This window comes from Diorhabda carinulata, chromosome 5 (genome assembly GCF_026250575.1).
Source record: "Diorhabda carinulata isolate Delta chromosome 5, icDioCari1.1, whole genome shotgun sequence".
Classification (NCBI taxonomy): domain Eukaryota; kingdom Metazoa; phylum Arthropoda; class Insecta; order Coleoptera; family Chrysomelidae; genus Diorhabda; species Diorhabda carinulata.
In genome coordinates this window covers 24,803,891-24,825,561 of record NC_079464.1, presented here as the reverse complement: position 1 = coordinate 24,825,561, position 21,671 = coordinate 24,803,891, and the positions used below count along the sequence as shown (strand labels likewise).

The 21,671-nt window shown below is 32.1% G+C and overlaps 1 protein-coding gene across 1 annotated transcript in view; it reads right to left on the bottom strand.

Moving 5' to 3' along the window:
- The window catches only part of LOC130894010 (connectin-like), a 395,417-nt gene that overhangs the window by 349,043 nt on the left and 24,703 nt on the right, over window positions 1–21,671 (bottom strand). Inside the window, exon 2 of the mRNA XM_057800512.1 lies at window positions 443–494. The gene's annotated coding sequence lies outside the window, so the exon portion shown is untranslated. The remainder of the gene's footprint in view (window positions 1–442; window positions 495–21,671) is intronic.

The window sequence follows — 21,671 nt, the reverse complement described above, 5'->3', positions numbered from 1 at the left end:
GTTTACAATGTGGAAGAGGGTAAGTTAATAGTTACACATTCCAAATAAAATATTTTATTAATGTGAATTAATGATTTTGAAAAATATTTCATCTGAACTGTAACTGTAAATTGAACCAATTTTGGCGAGGAAAAAAAATTTGATTATTGACGGTATAAACTCTAAAAAACTATAAAATAGGGTCACAATTATTCTCGTTGCAATCATCAGAAAAACGCCATATTGACATAGATAAATCACTTTACTAAATTTACAAGATATTTAAGCACAAAGTTTAATTGCATTTGGAATGAGCTTATTTCAAATATTTTTTCATTGACCTTTCCAAATGATATCTCAATTTCATGTCACTTTTTGAAACAAGTTTTGTTTCTAGTTTCTGATATTGGGATATCCATACAGATTCACTCTACCGCTAAAAATTTGTGTATATATGTCTCACCTGGTTATATGTGGCTTTGGAGTGAACACATTACGTCTTCTAGAAGGGGGCTCTGAAAAAGAAAAAAATTTGTTATCTGCATCTGCTGTCGCATCGTCATTATCTTCTTCACAACAAATATCACTTATACCATACACATGTAGCTAGAGATACATTTAACGATTTTTTCTCATAAAAAAAAACAAACAATTTCGTCAGTTAAGTTTTCTAAAAATATTGCGCTAGATTTGATCTATTTAATTCATACTCAACCTTATTCGATAACCTATAACCGATCTTTGATTGCATAAAGACGCGTAGTTTTTTGGTAGAGTTGAAATAGTTGTATTCATACTCAAAGAATATGATGTTTATAAAAAACAAGCAACGTAATTTGAAAAGCAAGACAGACAGAGAAGATTGATTATTATTAACGTAATGGAATTTCTTTTAAAACTGCCGCGGTCATGTCTTCGTGGTAATCAGCACATCATTGGGAAATGTTCTAATAGGAAAAAATACAATGCATTTGGTAGTATAAATAATAAATACTCGCTTCTCCAAAACGTATTAAATACACTACATATTATTTCCTCTTAATTCTTGATCCATACCTAAACGTCTATAAACATTATTAAAAGTCATTACCAAGGTACGTAGGCAGCTTGTTCTAAATTATATCCAATGTTGACACTAAATTGTCTTCATAAAAGTCATACACTTATCGTACAATCATCAATTTTATCAATTATTTTGTTTCGGTTTAGTGTATGATCTATAACATCCTCGATTTGTCCAATGCTATAAATGGTAGAGTATGGAATCAAAGTTAGTTTGTTTCCATTCAATTATAATATTTTCTGATTCATCTGTATGTACCATAGTAATACTATTAACTTTTCCTGATACCACTTTATAATCTTCCAAGAAAATAATAGCGACCGCGCTTACGCGGGGCGTCGTTCTCTCATGTAGTCTCGCAAATGTGAACAAAACAGACAAAACTCTCATTTAACTCGTCTCTTTTTGTGTCTTATTTATGTTTATGAATGTTAACTTACTCAAATTAAACTTGCCTATACAGAGAGTTTAATCTCCCCCTTCTTGCAATGACATATGAAAAATATAGTAAAGAAACTGTATTTAAACTCAATAATGAAATTTAATTTCCAACAGCTGAAGAAGTAACAACTTTGTGTGCTTTTGTTCAATAGTTAAAAAACTTTAATGAGAGGTAAGCATTTCCAGTTTTCTTATCAATTTTCGCTCAATATAAAAATTAAAATTTATTATTCCTGCATCTTACATTTTATTTTTGGATGTTGACCATTTTTGACATTGCTGACGCTTGTCGACATCAGGAGTTATACAAGTTATTAACAAATGACATTGGGGAAACTGAAAATATTGGTAAAAGCAGAACGAAAACTTTAAGAAGGTTGACACATCAAACAACCTGTTGGTGCTAACCAGATAGGGAAGATTCCATCCATACCACAATATTTAAATTTCGCCAACCCCAAGGCTACTGTTTTAGGCGATGGTCTGCTTAGTAGTTGAACGACACGGACGGTTGGAAATTCTCAACCGTCGCAGAAACAGAGACAGCAAAAAATTTTTGATGTCGAACGCCAAGAATTTGAAGCCATGCTCAGAGTAGAAACTTCTGTACTGAAGGAGCCGAGCTCAAATCGACACTTGTCGATTTTCTCGATACTGTGGCGTTTTTAACCTCAAAAATAGAAACTATATCATCACAATTTTTGAGTAGCGAGGTTAAAGTGAAAGAAAAAAATGTAATAATCAATAATACGACCAATTGTACAAATTTATTTATACAAATATTAATTTGAATAAACAAAATAACTTTTTATGTTGGATCGTTAGATTTCGTTAACTTATGTCGTAAAATTTCTTAATATAGTCGTAGATAAAATATTGTCGAGAAGTATTTTTGTGCACGTCATGAATAACTATTATCCTCTTAATCTACAATTTTTGTTAGCTGCATTATCTAACCTATTATGATGTTATTATATTGTAATGTTTTTCTTATTTATTTATATAATTTATATTCGTGGGGTTAATTGATACACACTGCCTTTTCGTGTTAGAAATTCGTGGATAGAGAGAGAGAGAGGGAGAGAGAAAGAGAGAGAGAGAGAGAGAGAAATACTTTATTGTCAAAAAATTGTTCAAATTTGTGGACAAAGCTTGTGTAAACTGAGAAACAAACATGAAGATAACTAAATAAAGATACAAATAAAATAAAATTTCAATATACAGAATAAAACCTCAATGATAACAAAATCAACATCACAAGGGTTAGTTAATGTCACTACTTTTGTCGTGAGTATTAAGTGAGTATTATGAACGCTTCTACTAAAATCATTCCAGTTCCTCAGTTTTCCAGTAGGAATTATTTGAGATTCCTAATAGTCCTTCATTTATGATATCTATTGAGGAAGAAACTGTGTATTTTGGGGTGGGTAGGGTAGATCAAAGTGTTAGTGTAGTTAGTTAGTTATTTAGTTAGTTAGTTAGTGTAGATTCATGGCATTTTCACTCTAGCTCATCTAATTTGGGTGGGACACTATTCCATTGGAAATCATTATAAAAATGATGAAATAGTAATAGAATAATTTCTAAACAAGCCTTCACACAAGAAAATAATTTGATTGGTTGGAGCTTCTAATGTTTTTCAACCAGCAGAAGTTTAAACTGTTATGAAAGCTCACAAAGTTCTACATTTGAAAACATTTGCTGACAAAAATTTTCACGAAACGTTGTTATATTGTGAATAAATTTCATAATTATCAATTAATTTGCAACGAACTGAGCGGAATTGAACTTAGAAGAAAATTTTACAGATACATATATTATTTTGAACTCATTCCTTTTCCTCACGAGAAACAAAGCAAAGACTGTAAAAGGTTTAATAATTAATCGAAGAAAATACTACCTTGTCCTACATTCATGTTCTCACACCTATATCACAATTTCAAATATTCATATCTCGGAAAAAAGATGAAAGTAATTTTGAGTGTTTACAATTGCCAAACATATCTGTAAAATGTGCTACGCGACACCCAATCCAGGGAGATTTATCTACTATTTGAAATGTGTCACAAAAAAAGATATTCAAAAGTCGAAGTAGCATTTAGTCCGCTACTAGTGTTGGGGGAAAATAATGTAATGGTTTGTACCTTCCCTAAGGCTAAAACATTTTAAAGCCTTTTAAATGTAGAGTAGCTTGAAACGATACAAAGTACAATTCAAAAGTTGTAGTGACTGTTCAATTTAGAATGAATAGGGGTAGGCTGTAAAAAATACTTTTCATCAACAATTTAGATCGTGGAAATACATAATTATGTATGAGTTCGTAAAAAACTGTAACTTAATAATATTTCAATCTCTCTAGTATCATCCTCAAACAATTCAACATTCCAGTCTGCGATATCTGCGATCGTCTTCAAATAATTCCATCGTTACTTCATAACTTTAAATAAATGTACATTCATTGCTGAAACAAATATTCTTGATCTCATACGAGTTGTATTTGTGTTTTCTCAATTATTTGAGGACACTTTCCTTCATTATTTTGTAAATCAACTTCTCTCGGTTCCTGTCGCTCTTCAGCTGAATTTTTTTCCATTCAAGATATGCGTGTAAGAAATATCGATCCGTATTTGTTTCTATTTTGTAATCTACTTATAGTTGTTGCCGAAGGAATTGGATTGTCAGGATATAACTCCTGAAGAAATCCTAGAAAAGGCAAGGCTCTTGCAGAAAAAATCGTACGAGAACTATCCAGAAGAACACTTTTATGAATTGGCGGAACCAGAATAATATTCACAGCTTTACAGTACACGCTCTATTAGAATATTTTGAAGAAAGATCTAAAAAATTCAAGTCCTCTTCACTATGGTCCAGCTATTTTCAGCGGAAGGCAATCTTAATTATAAGTGATAGAATAGATTTCAGTATTTCTGGAACAAAAATCGATTAAGTACATACCTAAAAAATCTAATACACTTTCAAGAAAAGAAATAAAAAAGAAAAAAGTTTTTATTTAATGCTCGAGACGACAAATATTTAATGTTTCAAGTAAAAGTTTTGAATATTTAATCAGTTTTTGTGTGATTTTATTCATTAAATCTTAGGTTACATTAATGCTCAGAATAGCTGGAGATTGTCGAAGAGAAAAGTTGTAAAAAATGAAAAGTGATGACATTAAAAATTAGAGAGTTTCTACTCATCACCATTCCAGATTCAAAAACGCATTCAAGTCGGCGTTATTGGTTATTGGAATAACCAGTTCAAACATGAATTCAATAAATTTATATCAAAAATATGCTAATATGAGACTCTATAACGCAACTAGCAACCACCTTATCAAATATATAAGTATATGAAATATACATAACAAGTTCTTGATATAAACAATTTTTTGACAATTCCTTTTTTAATTGCGCAATATTTGAGTTTACCGCATCTAGAAGAATATACATATCATACGTTTCGACGTACTTCGGCATCAGTTATAGTTGATTCAGTTGAAGATATTCTTCAATTAAAACACCATAAAGGATAAAAATTCACTGCTGTTACCGAAAGGTATGTCAGCAATTCCATCAACACAAAAATGAATTGTGATTTACGAATTTAACGACAAACTAATAACAGTTTTTTAAACAAACCGGCTCATATGACCATCAAGAGACCAATTTGAGTATCACTATATATGCACTATTTAAATAAAGCTTTATCTGGTCATAAGAAAGATACAAGCGTGACTGAATTGAGATTTCACATCGATCAATTCAGCAGTGGTCTGTTTTTAATATTCACATTGCGAAGTGAAACAAAAATATTTCATTTAGTTATCAGTTTTTCTCCATATCGTTGTCTACGTGTCTACTATCGTCGTAACTTTCAATTCAATCAATATGTGTTTGTTATTAATTGTAATTTTTCGAAGGAGCTTCATCAAAATATTCAAATTTAAATTTCATTTTTTTGTATAGGGATGCAGAAAAAAATGTATGCAGCATGTACATAGTGTCTTTTTTTACTGATAGAATTGAGAGGTTTTCCATTCGTGAAAAAAGGTTCCAGTTTATGTGCTTGATAAATAAATTACTATTTGGCAATTGTAATCAAATCTTTCTATTGTACCCATTCCAAAATCTATTGTTTAAGCATCTTATCTACTTTCTGTCCCTGCTCGTATATCTTATCAAGATGTTAGGCAATTGACATTGTCTTAATGTTAGAACGTCGAAAATAAAAATATTGTATTCGTATATGAAATTAATCGATTTTTTTAATGGATGGTAAAATAAGAATAATAACAGTTAACAAAAATATGTATGAAACAAAAATATTTGCAGTACAAAAACGAGTTCTACAAGCAAGATGAAGGAACAGCAATAAAAAACTGCCTCTCACCGTTTCTGGCTGAACTGTTCCTGAGTCATTTCGAAAAGCAAATCAGTCAAGAGTTATGGTACAGGTATTTGGATGATATTTTCGCCATATTCAATTCGAAGAAGGCAAACGTAGACGAATTCATTTTGAAACTCAACTCAAAATATCCAATTTTAGACACATTAGTAATTGATAATAGTAATAGGCTAGCATTTGATGTATTTAGGAAAAACACCGTTTCGTTCAGATACAGACCTTCATTGATAATGTAGCTGTACTCTATGGTTATGATAAAAGAATTGTGAATAGGTTAATCAATCGTCATAGGTTTAAAAAATTTCTATGTGTAACCACTTTATTCGGAACCCAAAATTAAAATCAAGAAAAATTTGCTCTGATAACTTAAAATCCACTTTATACTTGTACAAAAGGATTGCAAGAAATATTTAGAAGATTGGGCTTCAGAATGGTTTATAAATCCAACAATACATTGTTGGGCAATCCTAAGAATAAAACACCAAATTTGGAAAAAAGTAGTATATATGAAATTAGCTTTGGTGATAGTGACGTAAAGAATATGGGGCAGACTAGGAGATCCGTTATTGTCCGGTTTAAAGAGCACATAGGTCATTTGAAATATGGATGCACGGATAATCAAATATTGCAGATAACGCTGCCAGTCACAATCATGATATAAATATTAATTATGTGAAATTGTTAAGAAATGTATCCAACAATAAATTGGTGAATGCATCTGGAAGCATTGCTAGATGCTAGTTTAGTAGACAAGGTATTAATGTGAAGATTCCCGCCGAGGAGTTTTTTCTCGTGGGAGAAAGTTTATTGGTGGGAAAATTTAGTATAAAACAGGTAAGTAAAATTTAGATTTTAGTATACATTAAGTTTCTGAAGACGATATAACATTTTTTATTGGTCATTGTAGCTTACACTTGAAATATGAAAAATACAAAAGATATAACTATAAGAATATCCGATGGAATAAAACCCAGTCCCTTAATTTATACGCCTTTGTAACCTATTATTATTGGTGAAGGTGTAGACTTACTAGTATGACTCACTGTTCGAACTACAACTGAAGAAAATGTTTCCTTATTAAAACCAGGAAAAGCTCTGAAATTCATCAAGCAATTTATCTATTTTTGCAAAATATCAAAATCATGTACTATTTGACACGCATTAACTAGCTGTGACAGGACATCTGCATTTTTCAAAATTTACATAGGAATTAGCAAATTAAAAAAAAAGTTTTCCGGAATGATGGGTTTCATGATTTCATTAATTCACAAAATTTCCTATCGAATAGACAGTTTTTTATCGCGATGACAGGAAAACACTTTTGCTTTTTTCCAAATAATTATTTTTTCCATACTTACAGCCAAATAAATCGACGCTTACAGTGTGCATTTTGTTCTTCTAATTAATAGCTGTCGATTTATATAAAAATTCCGCAATTCCGCGATCACGGGTCTTTTGAGATTGTCGGCTCCCGGACTATAACTTAATTGTTCATTCCCTCTAACATATCTCATATTTTCAGAGTTGAATCTTTATTTTTCACGTTTTTTAACTTCTTGAACTAGACGACAGAACAGAATTCTCTTCCGATTGTCTTCATTAACATTTTTTAGTTTTCAATTCAATGGAAACCTCATCTCTCAAGGAAGTAAAAAGAAATAAGTTGTTAACCGTTGATACCCAAGTGGAAATATATGTGTGTCAGACTGCTAATTTGAGAAATACATTCAAAATAACCTAATGAACTTCCTCCAATTCATGATATAGTAAAGTTATCCAAAACAATCCTCTTCACTGTAAGAAAGTGTAAGTTTTATAGTTTCCACTTCAACCACATTGAAGTATCGTCTTCAGTTAATTATTATTAATGTGACAATAATGAACCATGAATATCTTTATCTAATTTTATAATTATTATGGTATAAGATAAGAACTAATATATAAAGAAGAATATTTTGTTCATTCAACTGATATTCGTCTAATACGCCAGTCAGATTGGTGTAACTATTTGTAACTTTAAATTATTAAATTCTCAGTTTGCTAAATAAATTGTTTTTAAAAAATCAAGTTGGTGAATTGAGTTATTTAATTATATGATGCTACTTTCGTATTTCGTTTATTTAGTTGATAACAAAACAAGCAAATCATAAAATGGAAACTAATTATACGGAAAGCAACTCCCAATTATAACGCTTGTTGAGTCGCTCGTATTAATAGGATATCCGTTCAGAGAATTCTGACTTTTTCAAATACTCACAATCACTACACATTTATTGTGTACATGGTATATGAACGTGACTATAATCAATAACATTGTATTCTGATATCAATAGAGCGAACTGTTTATTTGGAGTAGAATCTAATACAATTATTATACCATATTGTTTTAAAAAAATAAACTCTTAATATTAGCTTTTTATTCATATAATTCATAATTCGGAACTCATTTTTATATTCTCTTTTATCTGTTTTTTTCTTTATTAACACGTTTTTTCTATATTTCATATCTGATTTCCATATAAATAGGAAAACCCTCCTATATATTTCTCTTTCCGAAGAAAAAAATGCGTTACTTCTTTTCGTCCTTTTATACCATCACTCAATAAGTCGTGTAACTGACATATAGATGGCGCTGCAATTGTCAAATCCATTTGACGTGCCAACTTTCAAACGACTATGTGAAGATTAGTCAGAAAACAATGGATTTAAAACAATTTCGGGTGTTACTACTTTTTAGAAAAAAATACTGTACAAGCTCAGCAATGCCTTCGAAAGTATTATACAGACTTTGTTTCATCGAAAAGAACCATTTGTTATTAGTTTGCTAAATTTGAACGTGATCGTACAGACACCGATGATATTGAACTCCAGAAACCATCAAATTGGTTATATATAATCGTAAATTGATATTGCCTGAGGTAGTTGAGGCCGTAAAGATATCGGAAGGCGTGTGTTAACAATTATGCATGAACATTTGACTATGACAAAGCTTTTGTCAAAGTGGGTGCCGCGTTCACTCACAGTTGATCAAAAACAACAACATATTGATGATTCAGGTCAGATTATACGTAATAAATCAGATATTTTGCGTCTATATGTACAATGGATGAAGCATGGATCAATCATTTCACTGCGGAATCAAATCGATTATTGTCTGAGTGAACTGCATCCGTTGAACCACAAACCAAAGCACAACAGTCAGCTGGAAAGGTTATAACTTCAGTATTTTGTGATGCGCATGGAATCGTTTCAATTCGAAAGTCAAGGAAAAACGGCCTCAGATGTCGAAGAATAAAACACCGTTTCAACAAGACAATGCACCGATTCACAAGTCGATGGCAACGATGGTTAAATTAAATAAATTACACTTCGAATTGCTTCCTTATCGACCATATAGTCCAGATCTGGCCCAGTGACTATTCGCTGAACTCAAAAAAAAATGCTCTCCGGTAGGAATTCAGCTCAAATAAACAAGCAATTGCTCAAACTGAAGCCTATTTTGAGGCAAAAGACAAATAGTTCTTCAAGGCATCTAGAAGTTAGAGAAGCGTTGGAATTATTGCATTTGCCTTATTAGGTTTATTGTTGGATAAAATCGATTTTTGGTTGAAAAAAATGTGTTTTTCTCTGTTAGTCGCAAGACTTATTGAGTGATGTGTTCATGATAGATTATCTTAGCTAGTTAACTTTGCAAGATGGTATCTTCTGTTCTTGAAGGTTAAAGATCTTTTATATTTTCGCTTTATTTTGTTTTCGATTTGGTGACTTTGCACACCCCTTTTTTCAGAGTTATGTATTAAACTCCGCATGTTGGATTACTTTTACCGTCCCAATGAAATATTAGCTTTCACAGATTATTAATACAAAATTCTCTATGTACTTTATCACGTTTTAATACATTTCATAAACGCGGCAACAATTTTCAGGAATATTTTGATCATTCCACTACTTTCCTTTCCCACTAACTAAGCTCTCCGATTAATTTCCCTTAACGGCTCAATTTCAGAATAACTACACAAGAAAACTATTATTCTAAATAGGGTGACCCACGATGAGCTAAAACTATCCGTATATGGCAAAATACTTATAGTAAAACCATGAAAATTTCTAGTTTGGGTTTTCGGATACGATCTTTTTAACTAAAATATTTTCCAAGATGGCCGACTTCCGATTCTAATGTAACTGACTGTAACTTTTTTATTTTGAAAATAACACCCTAAATATTGATACATTTTTTGAATCTACGTAAAATTTTAGTATATTTTTGTCTGAAAACTTTTTTCAAAAAATGCACTAAATTTGAAATAAAAACATAGGACCAAAATCCCTCTTCCAACTTTGATACCACTCGACTCCTTTCCTTATTCAAAATTTTGAAGGGGATACTTAAAATTCAAAAGGGGTTCTGGAGGGGTATGATATTTCCATACTGTAAATTGTCAATTGACCACATTGTATGATTTTTTCATTCAATTCTCCAATTCATCGATTTTACACTGTAATATAAATGAAATTATAAATAAATTCTCGAAAGTTTTAATCAAATCTCAAATCGACAATCTTTACTGAATGTGAAAAGTATACATGATATTGTATGAAGTAATTATATTTCGGTTTTCCAAAATCAAAAGAATTGCAGTTCAAATTTATAATGCCAACATTTTACGACATCAGTGAAGTTGCACTTCCAACGATGTTTAAATCATTTTTATTACTGCACTGCACTATTAATAATATCAACAATGTCGCTGATCTATCGACATGCCAGTATTCTCCAAAATCTGGACGAACACATAAGCGCATGACCCGAGAACACGATCATAAATTTAAGACGCATTTACAAATTAATTGAGAGTAATCAATTGAGTCAATAATGGAATGTCCCGTCTTCGCTATAAAAATATGTTATAATATTTTTTAGGCACCAGCAAGTTCCCCTGTAGAGATGGCACCTCCTGCTACTGGGGCGGTGGCCTCCCTGTAATTGTATGAAGGGTTGTAATTGAGAAAGACGCGCAAATACAAACGATGCTATTGAGAAAAGTCAGTTTCCAAAGACATATGATGATGGTTGAGTCAAGACGATTTTAAAAGAAAACAGTTTTCAAAAACAAATTAAGGTTTTTAATTGGGAAAGATATTGCACAAATACAATTTTTTGATAACATTCAGTTTTCAAAGACTTAAATGTTGATTTTTGTTCTGAAGAGTCTAAATTGAGAAGAGATAATTTTAGAAGAAACTCATAGTCGATATTGTTGCACCTAGACGACTTGAAAATGAGAAATGTCAAAATATCATTTTTCTCCAGAAAGATTTGAACTTTATTCGGATCTGACACTTCAGCAGAAGCTACCATGTAGATATAAGTCTTTTACTTCCAAGGAAAAACGAAATTTTGTTTGTGGCAGCGACATCCTTTTTTTGGGATAAGGGTATTTCAGTGGTCCCGAAGTTGCCATCTTCATGTGATATAAGGCGCGAAGTACTGCTTGGCTTGGCTCACCTAGTTAAGTGGCAGATTCAGCCCCAACATGACCATAAATCCTGCCTGAATCTTAGTCTATTTTGTTAGTTTCCAGCATGTTTCTAATTTCATCTATCACAGTTTCATAAAAACCTGACAAATAAGGTTATAAAAATTGCTGGTACAATCAATATACTAGTTGAGTACCAAATTTGAGGACTAGTTCGTAAGATAGTGAACCATTTTTTTCAATCAAATTTTGAAATATTTTCATGATACATAATTTTCTCAAAGTGACCAACATGATTCAAAGGCGAATTATGATAGATGGGAAAAAATCATTTCTCTATTAAATTGTTTCTCAAATGAAAATAGATAGAATCAAAGAACGGAATGGTGTTTATATGAAATATATCTTTTTCTAGTCACGTCGACCAATACATATATCACTGTCACAAACAATGTTAATTCGAAACGCTTAATCTGCCAAGTAAAAAGTGTATTCTTTGTATTTGTTAGAAAATAACATGGAAATGCTTCTACACATCTCAGTGAACACACTGAAAAAGAACATGAACCCATGCATTCAGTTTAAAAACGATTGTAGTAAATTCATAGATGTTATCTACATTCTGGATTACATGAATTAAGAAACAAAGATGAAACTCCGAACAGAATACTCATGGAGTTGCATCATTAGAGGTGAACTTTTGGAAGGTTTGTTGCTTATACAATGAATAATCCACATTTGCTGTATAAAGTCGTATACATTCAATTTCTCATTTTCAGAGAAATAAATAGATTTCAAATACAAAGTATGAAAGATGAATCAAATTTTTTTTATATTATATGGAGGTTATTTACCTCTTTTTGTTATATTTCCATGTAGCAGTTTTCATACACGAAATATTGACTTATATAGGATTGAGAGAATATTAATCTTAGAGGATCGTTAGAAAAAAATTTGTACTGAAGGGAAGAGGAATATTTCAAGATATATCAGATAATTGCTGGTAACAAACTCTTTACAGCTCGCCACATATTTTCAGGCCTCGACTATTGTTCCCCATTTTTCTCTGCCCTGCATCTGTTTTCTCCAGCGACGTACTTCCACATTTTGCATATATTGCACAAACTAATTTTTCTATCTATTTTTTGGTCAACCAGGCAATCTTTTCTTGTTGTGTCTCCATTCTGTAATTGTACCCTGCAGTTTTTCCATTCTTTCAATGTGTCCGTATCTTTGTATTCTTCTTGCTTCCATTGTATTTATTATAATTTCATAGTTCACAAGTCCTCTATATTCATAATTTACAGCTTATTCTTCTCTCATATATCTTCAGTTATTATTTGTTCATATTTGTTAGTCTTATTGTTTTAGCGGCGTTCCTGAACATACTGATAATTATAGATTATTACTTATTCCACAATATTATTTTGTGACTCCTACGATTTGACTGTATACTTCATTGGATGCAATAATATCACTGTTTCAATCATGAAATTCACAAATACATCGTAGGAGCATAGTTTTGTAAGTAATATTTTTCAAAGTATTTAATAAATAAAATATCAGGGAGGTGAAGCCTAAAGTTGTCATCAAACTAGACTTCCTTAGAATTATAACAAAAATTATTGGGCGACCACCATTTTATCACCACACATTATCCTGATGATTGAATTGAACCGAATTCTGAACAACAAATTCGCTCAGAACTCCAATTTATCGGGACTCATTTCTTTGGAGAAGTACAAGTCTGTGGAATCAGCTATCCCTACAGAAGCTCAGTATCCACAGGCGTCTCCACACGGCAGGAACCACTCGAATTACTCGAGGGTAGAAGGTTTACTCTCTTGCTTTTAGCATGAAAAAAAATTATTGGCAATGACTTTGTTCCACTTGCCCTCCTCGCATGTTCATTAACTATTTGGTCATTGCTGTAGACTCATTATTAAGACTTCATAGTTTTTGATGAAGAATAATTTGGAAGATTTGAAATCATATCAATGGGCATCTCACATTAGGGATGCTGAGGACATGACTTCTGTTGTAACAAAAAAGCCACTTTTGCTAGATCTTCTAGGATTATTGTTGAGTTTTGTTCTTGACCACCATACGAAAGCTGCATGCTTATTATAGGCCGCACAACAGATTTGTACATCTAGTCAATCATTTTGGGTCTCAGGCCTCGTTTTCTTCCGACCATTCTGCAGCAGTTGTATGAAGCACTTCGTGCCTTGTGGTTCCCTGTTTGAAGGTATTCTCCCTAAGTTATTCCCTGATCGGAGGTCACATCGAGATATTCAATATCTCACACAAAAGCTAGTTCAAATCCGATAATCTTGAGAGGCTGTGGAATATATTATGCTCAGACCTTCATCGGCACTCCATCTCCTAACGATTGTTAGAGCAGATAGAATTTGATCCAAAATGGTATTATCAAACTAACTATTCTCACCAATATTATAATCATGGTAATGAGTTCACGAAAATATCAAATATCAAGTTTATATCTATATGGAGAGTAATTTTTAAGGTGTGTTCAAAGTAAAACTCAATGTAGGGGCTGGAATAACAGACGACAAAATAATTGGTCCCTTTTTGGTCTTGCAAAGTTTTAAAAATCGCATGGCTTGTTGTATTGAACTAATTGGACATTATTTTGAGCATCTGATGTAAAAGCCTTTAATGTATGTTTTCTAGAATCCGTGATTTTTTTACTTCACAAATACTAATCTACTAAACTTTTTTCTAACTTACTGACCCTAGACGCTAGACTTGTTACGAAAGTTGTATTCGCGCTAAAATTATAAGATTATTCAAATTAAACGAGTTTATGCATTCTTGTTGGTGGAGATTCTGTAAACTTAGCTTATTTTTCCGGAAATAGGAAAGATCTGTCATCAATGTAGATACCACCATAATACCAGCCGTATCACAAGACCCTTGCGCACATAAATTTATGAAAATCGTACAAGCCGTTCCGAGATAACAGAGGAGTTTCATACTTAAAACTCACGTTCTATTACAATTGAATGATACAGATATTATTTTATTTATATTCATAAAAAACTACATGTCAGTTAATTAAGATACAGTAAAACAGCGGAGTACTATTACTCCTCAGTATTTCATCCTAAACCTGCATATTAAAGTGTGAGGTTGAAGTAATTACTTATTACAAATAACATTTGAGTTCAATTAGTTCCTTTCCGTCTGCAAAACATTGTCAATATGACCCCTACCAAAAGGTCTACACGTATTTATCTCTCATGTGTGTATTTTTTGACTTTCAAAAATGTGACACAGTTATTTTTTATTGTAATTGCTTTAACTGGAATGTTATCCAATAACATTACACTATAGGTTTAGAAAAAAACATAGATTTCATCTAAAAACAAACATGGAAATTATGTGCATCTCACTCGTCACAGCGAGGGAAGCTACTGAAATCCACCAACACACCAATCCCATCAGAAAGCAAGGTTGCTTTCATATAATCAAGCATGGCAAATGAGAAATGTGGAGGAGTCCATCTCGAAAGAACCTTTCTTTTTAGTTGTAGCGCAAGATCTCTTAAGAGTTCGAATAAACCATAAATGAAAAAATGTATGAGTCCCCATTTGAATCAAGAAGTTATTGAATTGAACCTTGAGTATGTTAAGTGATCCTTATCCTTACTAATATTATAAATTGGAATGTAGATTTGTTTGTTAGACACGCGAAAACTACTTAACCGATTATAAAAACTTAGTACACATATTCTTGGAGCTATGAGAAATAACAGAAAAATTTTTTTCACGAGATTTAAAACCAATTTCTGTCAAAAATCTGGAAATCTAGCTTTCTCAACGCCATCTAGCATTCCAGTAATGGAGCACCAGCCTTGGGTACTGTAATAACGTTTCACGTCAATATCCAATACAATTGACTATAGTTTCAGCTCTTTGGATTTTTTTCATTTATTGTTTCTTTTGTCATTATATATGCAGTATAAAAGTATCTGAATTTTTGAGGGTAGGTGTCAGTTCTGTGGTTACATGCTATTCATTATTTTAGATCTTACAGCTGAAACTCCTCTTCAAGTACGAGTTCGTTCAGAAAGACAAGCTATGCTTCAGGCTGCTAGAAGAGTGATAGAAACGCCAAAAAAATCGCACTCGAGAAAAATTCATAATGCAGAAATGCAGACCACACGTTATCAAACTCTGACGCACAAGGATTGGTCAGTATTCAATGGTACTGGGTTTCAATATGATACTTCAATTTGATATCATAATTATCCTTATTATATGTCACTAATGCGATGCTTTCAAATGGAAAGATGAAACTATTAGAATGGGCTTTTCCTGTGGTAAAGTTTCAATTTCATTACTTGGTGAACCTTTAAAAACATTATTGTCAAGTTTTTAGATGGGTCTAAGTAATTTTTAAACAGAATGAGTAATTATAACTCATTCTTTCTATCATTTTGATTCATTTCTTTTGTAAAGATCTCTGATACTTATTTAAAGCTTCTAATGCCAGCGATGCCGCGGGTGAAACCTAGTTATCTAATAAAGGGGTACAACAACATCATTATAGATTGCAAAGAACGTAGTTTAAGACTTTTGACCACAAGATACAGATTTTCAACCGCTAAAGACATCTTATTTAGCTTATGGCTACACGATGGTTACAGAATGTCAGAAGAATAGAAAACATGAGTGATTACCTCCCATGTTTATTGGGGCAGCTTAAACGCAGCTGTTTTCACCTTTTTTGTGCTCAATCTTGAGCTAGTGGAATTAATCCCACAACAGTATTACAAGACTTTGTCTACATGAGTGCTCTACCAATCATGACGGAAAGAATCATTCTTGACAGAAATTTGAACTGTAAAATTGTGAAATAAATGATATGTCTAGCAATTTTCATGGAAGCTATTATGTATTCAGCCTTTTTCCATCACCTGGAAAATACTCGCAATTATTAACTTGAGGGTGATACATTTTTATTGAAGAAAATGGATTAGTGAGAATAAATTCTTTGCTTTCGTGACTGTCAGTTACTTTGAATAGTAAATAGAATTTATACATGCATACAAACGACAGGAAGCTGAAAGGAAATAGTCAAAATGACATATTCAATAAAGGTGGATAGAAAACTAAAAAAAAAAAAGATTTTCCGTATCGATAAATACAAAGTTGAGCAAAATTGTGAATCAAAATCTTCTTTTGTTTTGATATTTTAAGATTTATTCTACGTGATTTTTCAGAAGCCCTTTATTTCTAATTCAAATTTTATATTTACGACTAGTATCCCTGAAAACAATATTTGAAAAGAAAGAAAAGAAAGTCCGAGTTCTAAGAGTTCTATCAGACAATATGATGAAAATCTGAACGTCGTAAATTTAACTCCACTCAATCAATGCCGTGACTTAATGTGACAGATGTAAGGCTATTTTTACAAAATCGCCCATTGTTATAAACCGTGAAGTCGCTCCTGTTTTAGTATATTAATCTAATATAAAATTTGGCGGATTCGTCGGGTATATTTTCTTCATCTTATGAAGCACTAGCACTCAATTTGCAAGTTTGCAATACCCGAAAATCTATCGCTTTAACAAAACATCCAATCCCTTTTGATTTTAAACACATGAATGAAACTACTTTTATTTTTATTGAGACATATCAGTTAATTACTTGAGAGTAATTATTAGGTGACATATAAGTTGGAACGTTCTATTTATCGTTATTCTCATTATCTCCAAAATATGTGGATAACTTTCAAATATTGTGGGTGGTTATGAATATGGGATACATTGTTCACTATTTATACACATTACGTGAAAGGTAAATTCTCAACCAGGAACCTCAAAAAGTTCAGAAATACGTGAATTGATGTTGAACGTATTTGCTTCTAATGAATTTTTTTCCTCAAGACCTCAGCAATTACCTAATTTTTGTTTAATATCAAAGATATACTATAGGATCAAGGGTGAACGAAAAGGGCGTGAGGAATATAATGACACTGTAAAGTTTTTAATACCATCATATATTCAAATTAACAGATATTAGCTGGACTATTTTGATGAATATCGCCTTTCAATTATCCCTAAAGGGGGAGACTATTGAATGGAATCACATCATTTAATCCGTGTCCTGCAAATATTTTTTATATGAAAGTTATCAACTATAAAGAAACTTATAAAGAAACACGTTTTGTCTATTGAGTTTGACCAAAAAAAGTAATATTCTATACCTGATAATATGCGTATTCAGTTTCATCTTTGCGATCACTTCTGACCATTTTATACTATCTCTGGTGGTATGAATTAATTCTCTTGAGGCTTTTATTCCTGTCCAGCTTCTGATATTGAGAAGCCACGACATCCTCCATAGTTTAGTGTATTAGGTGTATGAATAAATTCCATAAGTAAGATACACCGCGTGTATAAATTCACTCCGCTGTTTCAATAAATGAGAAGGACATCACAATATTCAACTTCCAACATTATATGGTGATATCAAAGTCTTAATAACCTCATTATCATAGTTTTGCTGTTCACAAACTTCAATGTATGTACATTAGTAACGAAAATTCTCTTTCGTACTTGTAGGATTTATTTTGTATATCTCATGTAGTTATTTTTTTTCATGTGTGAATAGTTCTGAGTAGTTATATATTTTTATATTCGAATAATATTATCACTTTGTCTCTAGTCCTGGAACAAGTCCGAGGAAATCAATAAATTTTGCATTCTGGCACGAAATTCTGTTTAACAAATATTGCAGTGCATCGATTTACAATACCATTATGTTTGATGTGGCTGAAAAATTCTAGAGGATGTTTCACTGGAGGCAATTTTAGAAATAAAAGTCCACCTAATTCAATAATTCAAGCTCCAGAACTGCAATTTATAATGAATACTTTCCACAACAATAATTATATCATAAAATAAATCGAGACTTTCGTAAAATTGTTCTATATGAGAACCTCATCTTTAGATCTTTTATCTTTTTAAAGGTTTCGTTCTCAATACCTGAAGTGGATACTCTATTTGTTTATTGACGGTTCTCTCTAATATTCTATATCAGATAACAGCTAAAGTTTCCAATAAACGATACCAAACGAATTGAATATCAAACTCCATTGCTCAAAAACTTATTTTGTATGATACACTATTTAGAAATGTTATCATTTTTAAAATCATTAATAATTGAAGTCATTTGAATAGAATAGTAAACGCAATTGAACGCAATTTTAAGTAATTAAATTGTCTTCAACGGATAAAAAATAAAGTTTGGCATAGGGTTCTCTTAGAGATATCAACAAATGTTGTCAAGCAAAATACGAGGGGACTTCAATAGAATAGTTTTTGTGCTGCAAAAATCATTTTTCGGAAGTTACGCAAAATATCCGTTTGTCTTTGTAATTATATTATATCATTTTTTGAGTGTTGAATTAGAAAGTAGTTGGAGGAAGCTAAATCGGGTGAATGTGGGGGATGAGACAATAAATAACACCAACAATAGCGGACAGGTGCATTGTCGTGATGGAACAAAACACTAAAAGTAAAACAGCATAATATAAGAATTTCACCTTTTCGGTGCATATTCTTCACATGATCTCCATTATTTTAACTCTAATTGTATTCCTGGTTGATAACGCTGTTTCCAAGTTTCATTTATTGTGAGAAATCACATTTAGAAATATTCAAACATGTGTGAGTTTTAAATGCCAGCGAAATTTTGATCAGCATCGGATATGTCACACCAGAACAAAACTTTATCTTCAAATTCCTTTTTGGATTTATATTTCACGTCATTGGGACAATTTTCTATGTTATGTGTTTAATTTCCACGATTGTCTTCAATTTATGAATTTGATGGAGGCTTAACTCCATTTGTTTTTAGTTCGCGACTGGTCATGTGGGAAACCCGATCCCGGCGAGCCAACCTTCGAGTTGATGTTCCTCATTTGTCTTTTGCACAATTCACTAATCTATTTTACCGGGCATTAGTTGAAACTTCCCGGCGCCAACTATTCGGAAGGTTTAAACATGATATTTGTTATTCACATTCACTCAATGTTTTATAATTATAATTTATATATATATTTTTTTCTTAATAATCCTGTAATATAATAGTCGAAGAATTGGTAACTAGTTTAAAGTATTCAATTCAGGGGCAATCAAACATACATTAATTTCCTTACGACGCCGTCTCCCTAAGGCGTGATAAGACGATCCAAATGGCTATTGTCGCACGAGAAACCGCAGCTCTGAACATTTCTGTAGACGTCAGTCCGAGCCATCTGCGCAAGTCTTTCAGCCATGAGTTTTATCTTCAGCTGACCGACCGTTTTCCCTCGATCTTCCCTTCTATTATCAGGCGGAGAATTGCTCGACTCTTATTATATCTTAGGTACTGCAGCTTTCTCTCCTTGATTGTCGTGAGAAGTTCTTCATGTTTACCCATTTGCTGTAGGACCTCTATGTTTGTCCAGGATATGTGCAGCTTTCTCCTGTAGACGTACATTTCGAACGAATCAATTTTCTTCTCTATGGTCGCATTCATGGTCCAACTTCTGCATCCGTACAAAAGAACATGAAAGATGTAACAGCGAAGCATTCTGGTCCGGAGCTCGAGGCTGATGTTGCGGTTTGCCAGAAGTGTTCTCATGTTGTTCAGAGTTATCCGCTCTTGCTCAATTCTTGATTTGATTTCGAGTTTTGGGTCGCATAGCTGGTTGACGAGCGTGCCCAGGTATCTTAGAGATGACAATTGTTCAATTATCTCTTCATGAAGTCTAAGGGTGGCGTTTCCTTGTATTCTTAAGAATACCAATAGTTTTGTCTTGAACGTATCATATAACATCCATAAGAGATTGAAGTTCTGATAGGCTACTGGCCACGGTATCAACTGCGTAACGAAGATTTTTTATAATGTTTCCATTGATCTTTATGCCTGCAGTTGTATTCTCGAGTGCTTCGCTGATTACTGCCTCAGTGTAGAGGTTAAATAGTAGGGGAGACAATACACATCCTTGAGATTAATCAGTGACATGATTTAAAATATTAAATTGATGCTATTTCACTTGTTCACATTCACTTATTGTTTTATAACTGATCAAAAATAGAACACTACACTGTGTATACTTTTTCGGATAACTTGCTTGTACACCACACCAAGTTAAAATTTGACAAATATTGAAATAACATATGAAAACTTGTTTTATAGCAACTAGTTTCTAAATTACTTAGAATTAAGTTGAAAGCAACGAACTTTTTCCGAAAATTTTCATTACATACGTTAGAATATGATTTGATAGAGGAGAAATGATGGCAGATATTTCTCAAACAAACATTATTAAAAAAAACAACAAGCTAAAGACAAGACTGCTCTTCAGTAAAAGCAGAGTAGGTATAATATAGAATTGTCTACCTTTTCCAATGCACTAATAATGGATGGAAATTTTTTGTCTTATTTACCATTATGCCGTATTTATTCGCGGTTCTTTTATGTTCATTACTTATACATAACAGTTTAGATATTTCTCATCTACGAGGTGTTCCGCGACGGCTTATAATTTTTTATATTGAATATAAATAATCTTATGAGATGATTCATTGATTTCTAGTTGGATTATCACAATTAAAGCTCTTTCTCTCATAGTTTCATTTGATGTTATTATTTTTATGACACTATTCTCAATATTTTGCTAATAATGTGATCAAATACGGTTAATTTCTTTCATTCACAACTAGCTTCATTGATTTTAATCGTGGATATCCTTGCTATTTATTTTTTATTGCTAATTCTCATCTAATATGTTCAAAATACTCATTATTCAAGTAAACTTTGCACAAAAATGTGTTCGTGTATCTGATATCGTTGAATGTTTCTTTGAAATGATCTTGTTCATATGTTCTTTATTTACCAACAAGAGTTCAGCCACTACACACTAGAGAATCCTCTTTATATGTTCCAATTCTATTTAATGGAAGAAACAAAACTCAACAAAAGTTTCCAAGAACAAAGTGATTACATAATCATTCTGTTGACTTGGGGCAATACCTGATATAGTCAACAACACGCGTACGTTGATAAAACGAACTGAAGCTCTCTGGAAACTTTCCAATCTTGGAAAGCTAATTTAGTTTGAATGTGTTATGTATAGCGACTTTTGTATGATACAACTTGTAGTTTCTCAAGATTCCAGATATTTCATTGTGTTGAAAAATTAAATTGTAACTCATAAGACATTACCGTATCTGTGTATACTTTCTATTTGGTATGCACTTGAGTTTATACTATGAAAGTTGTTATACT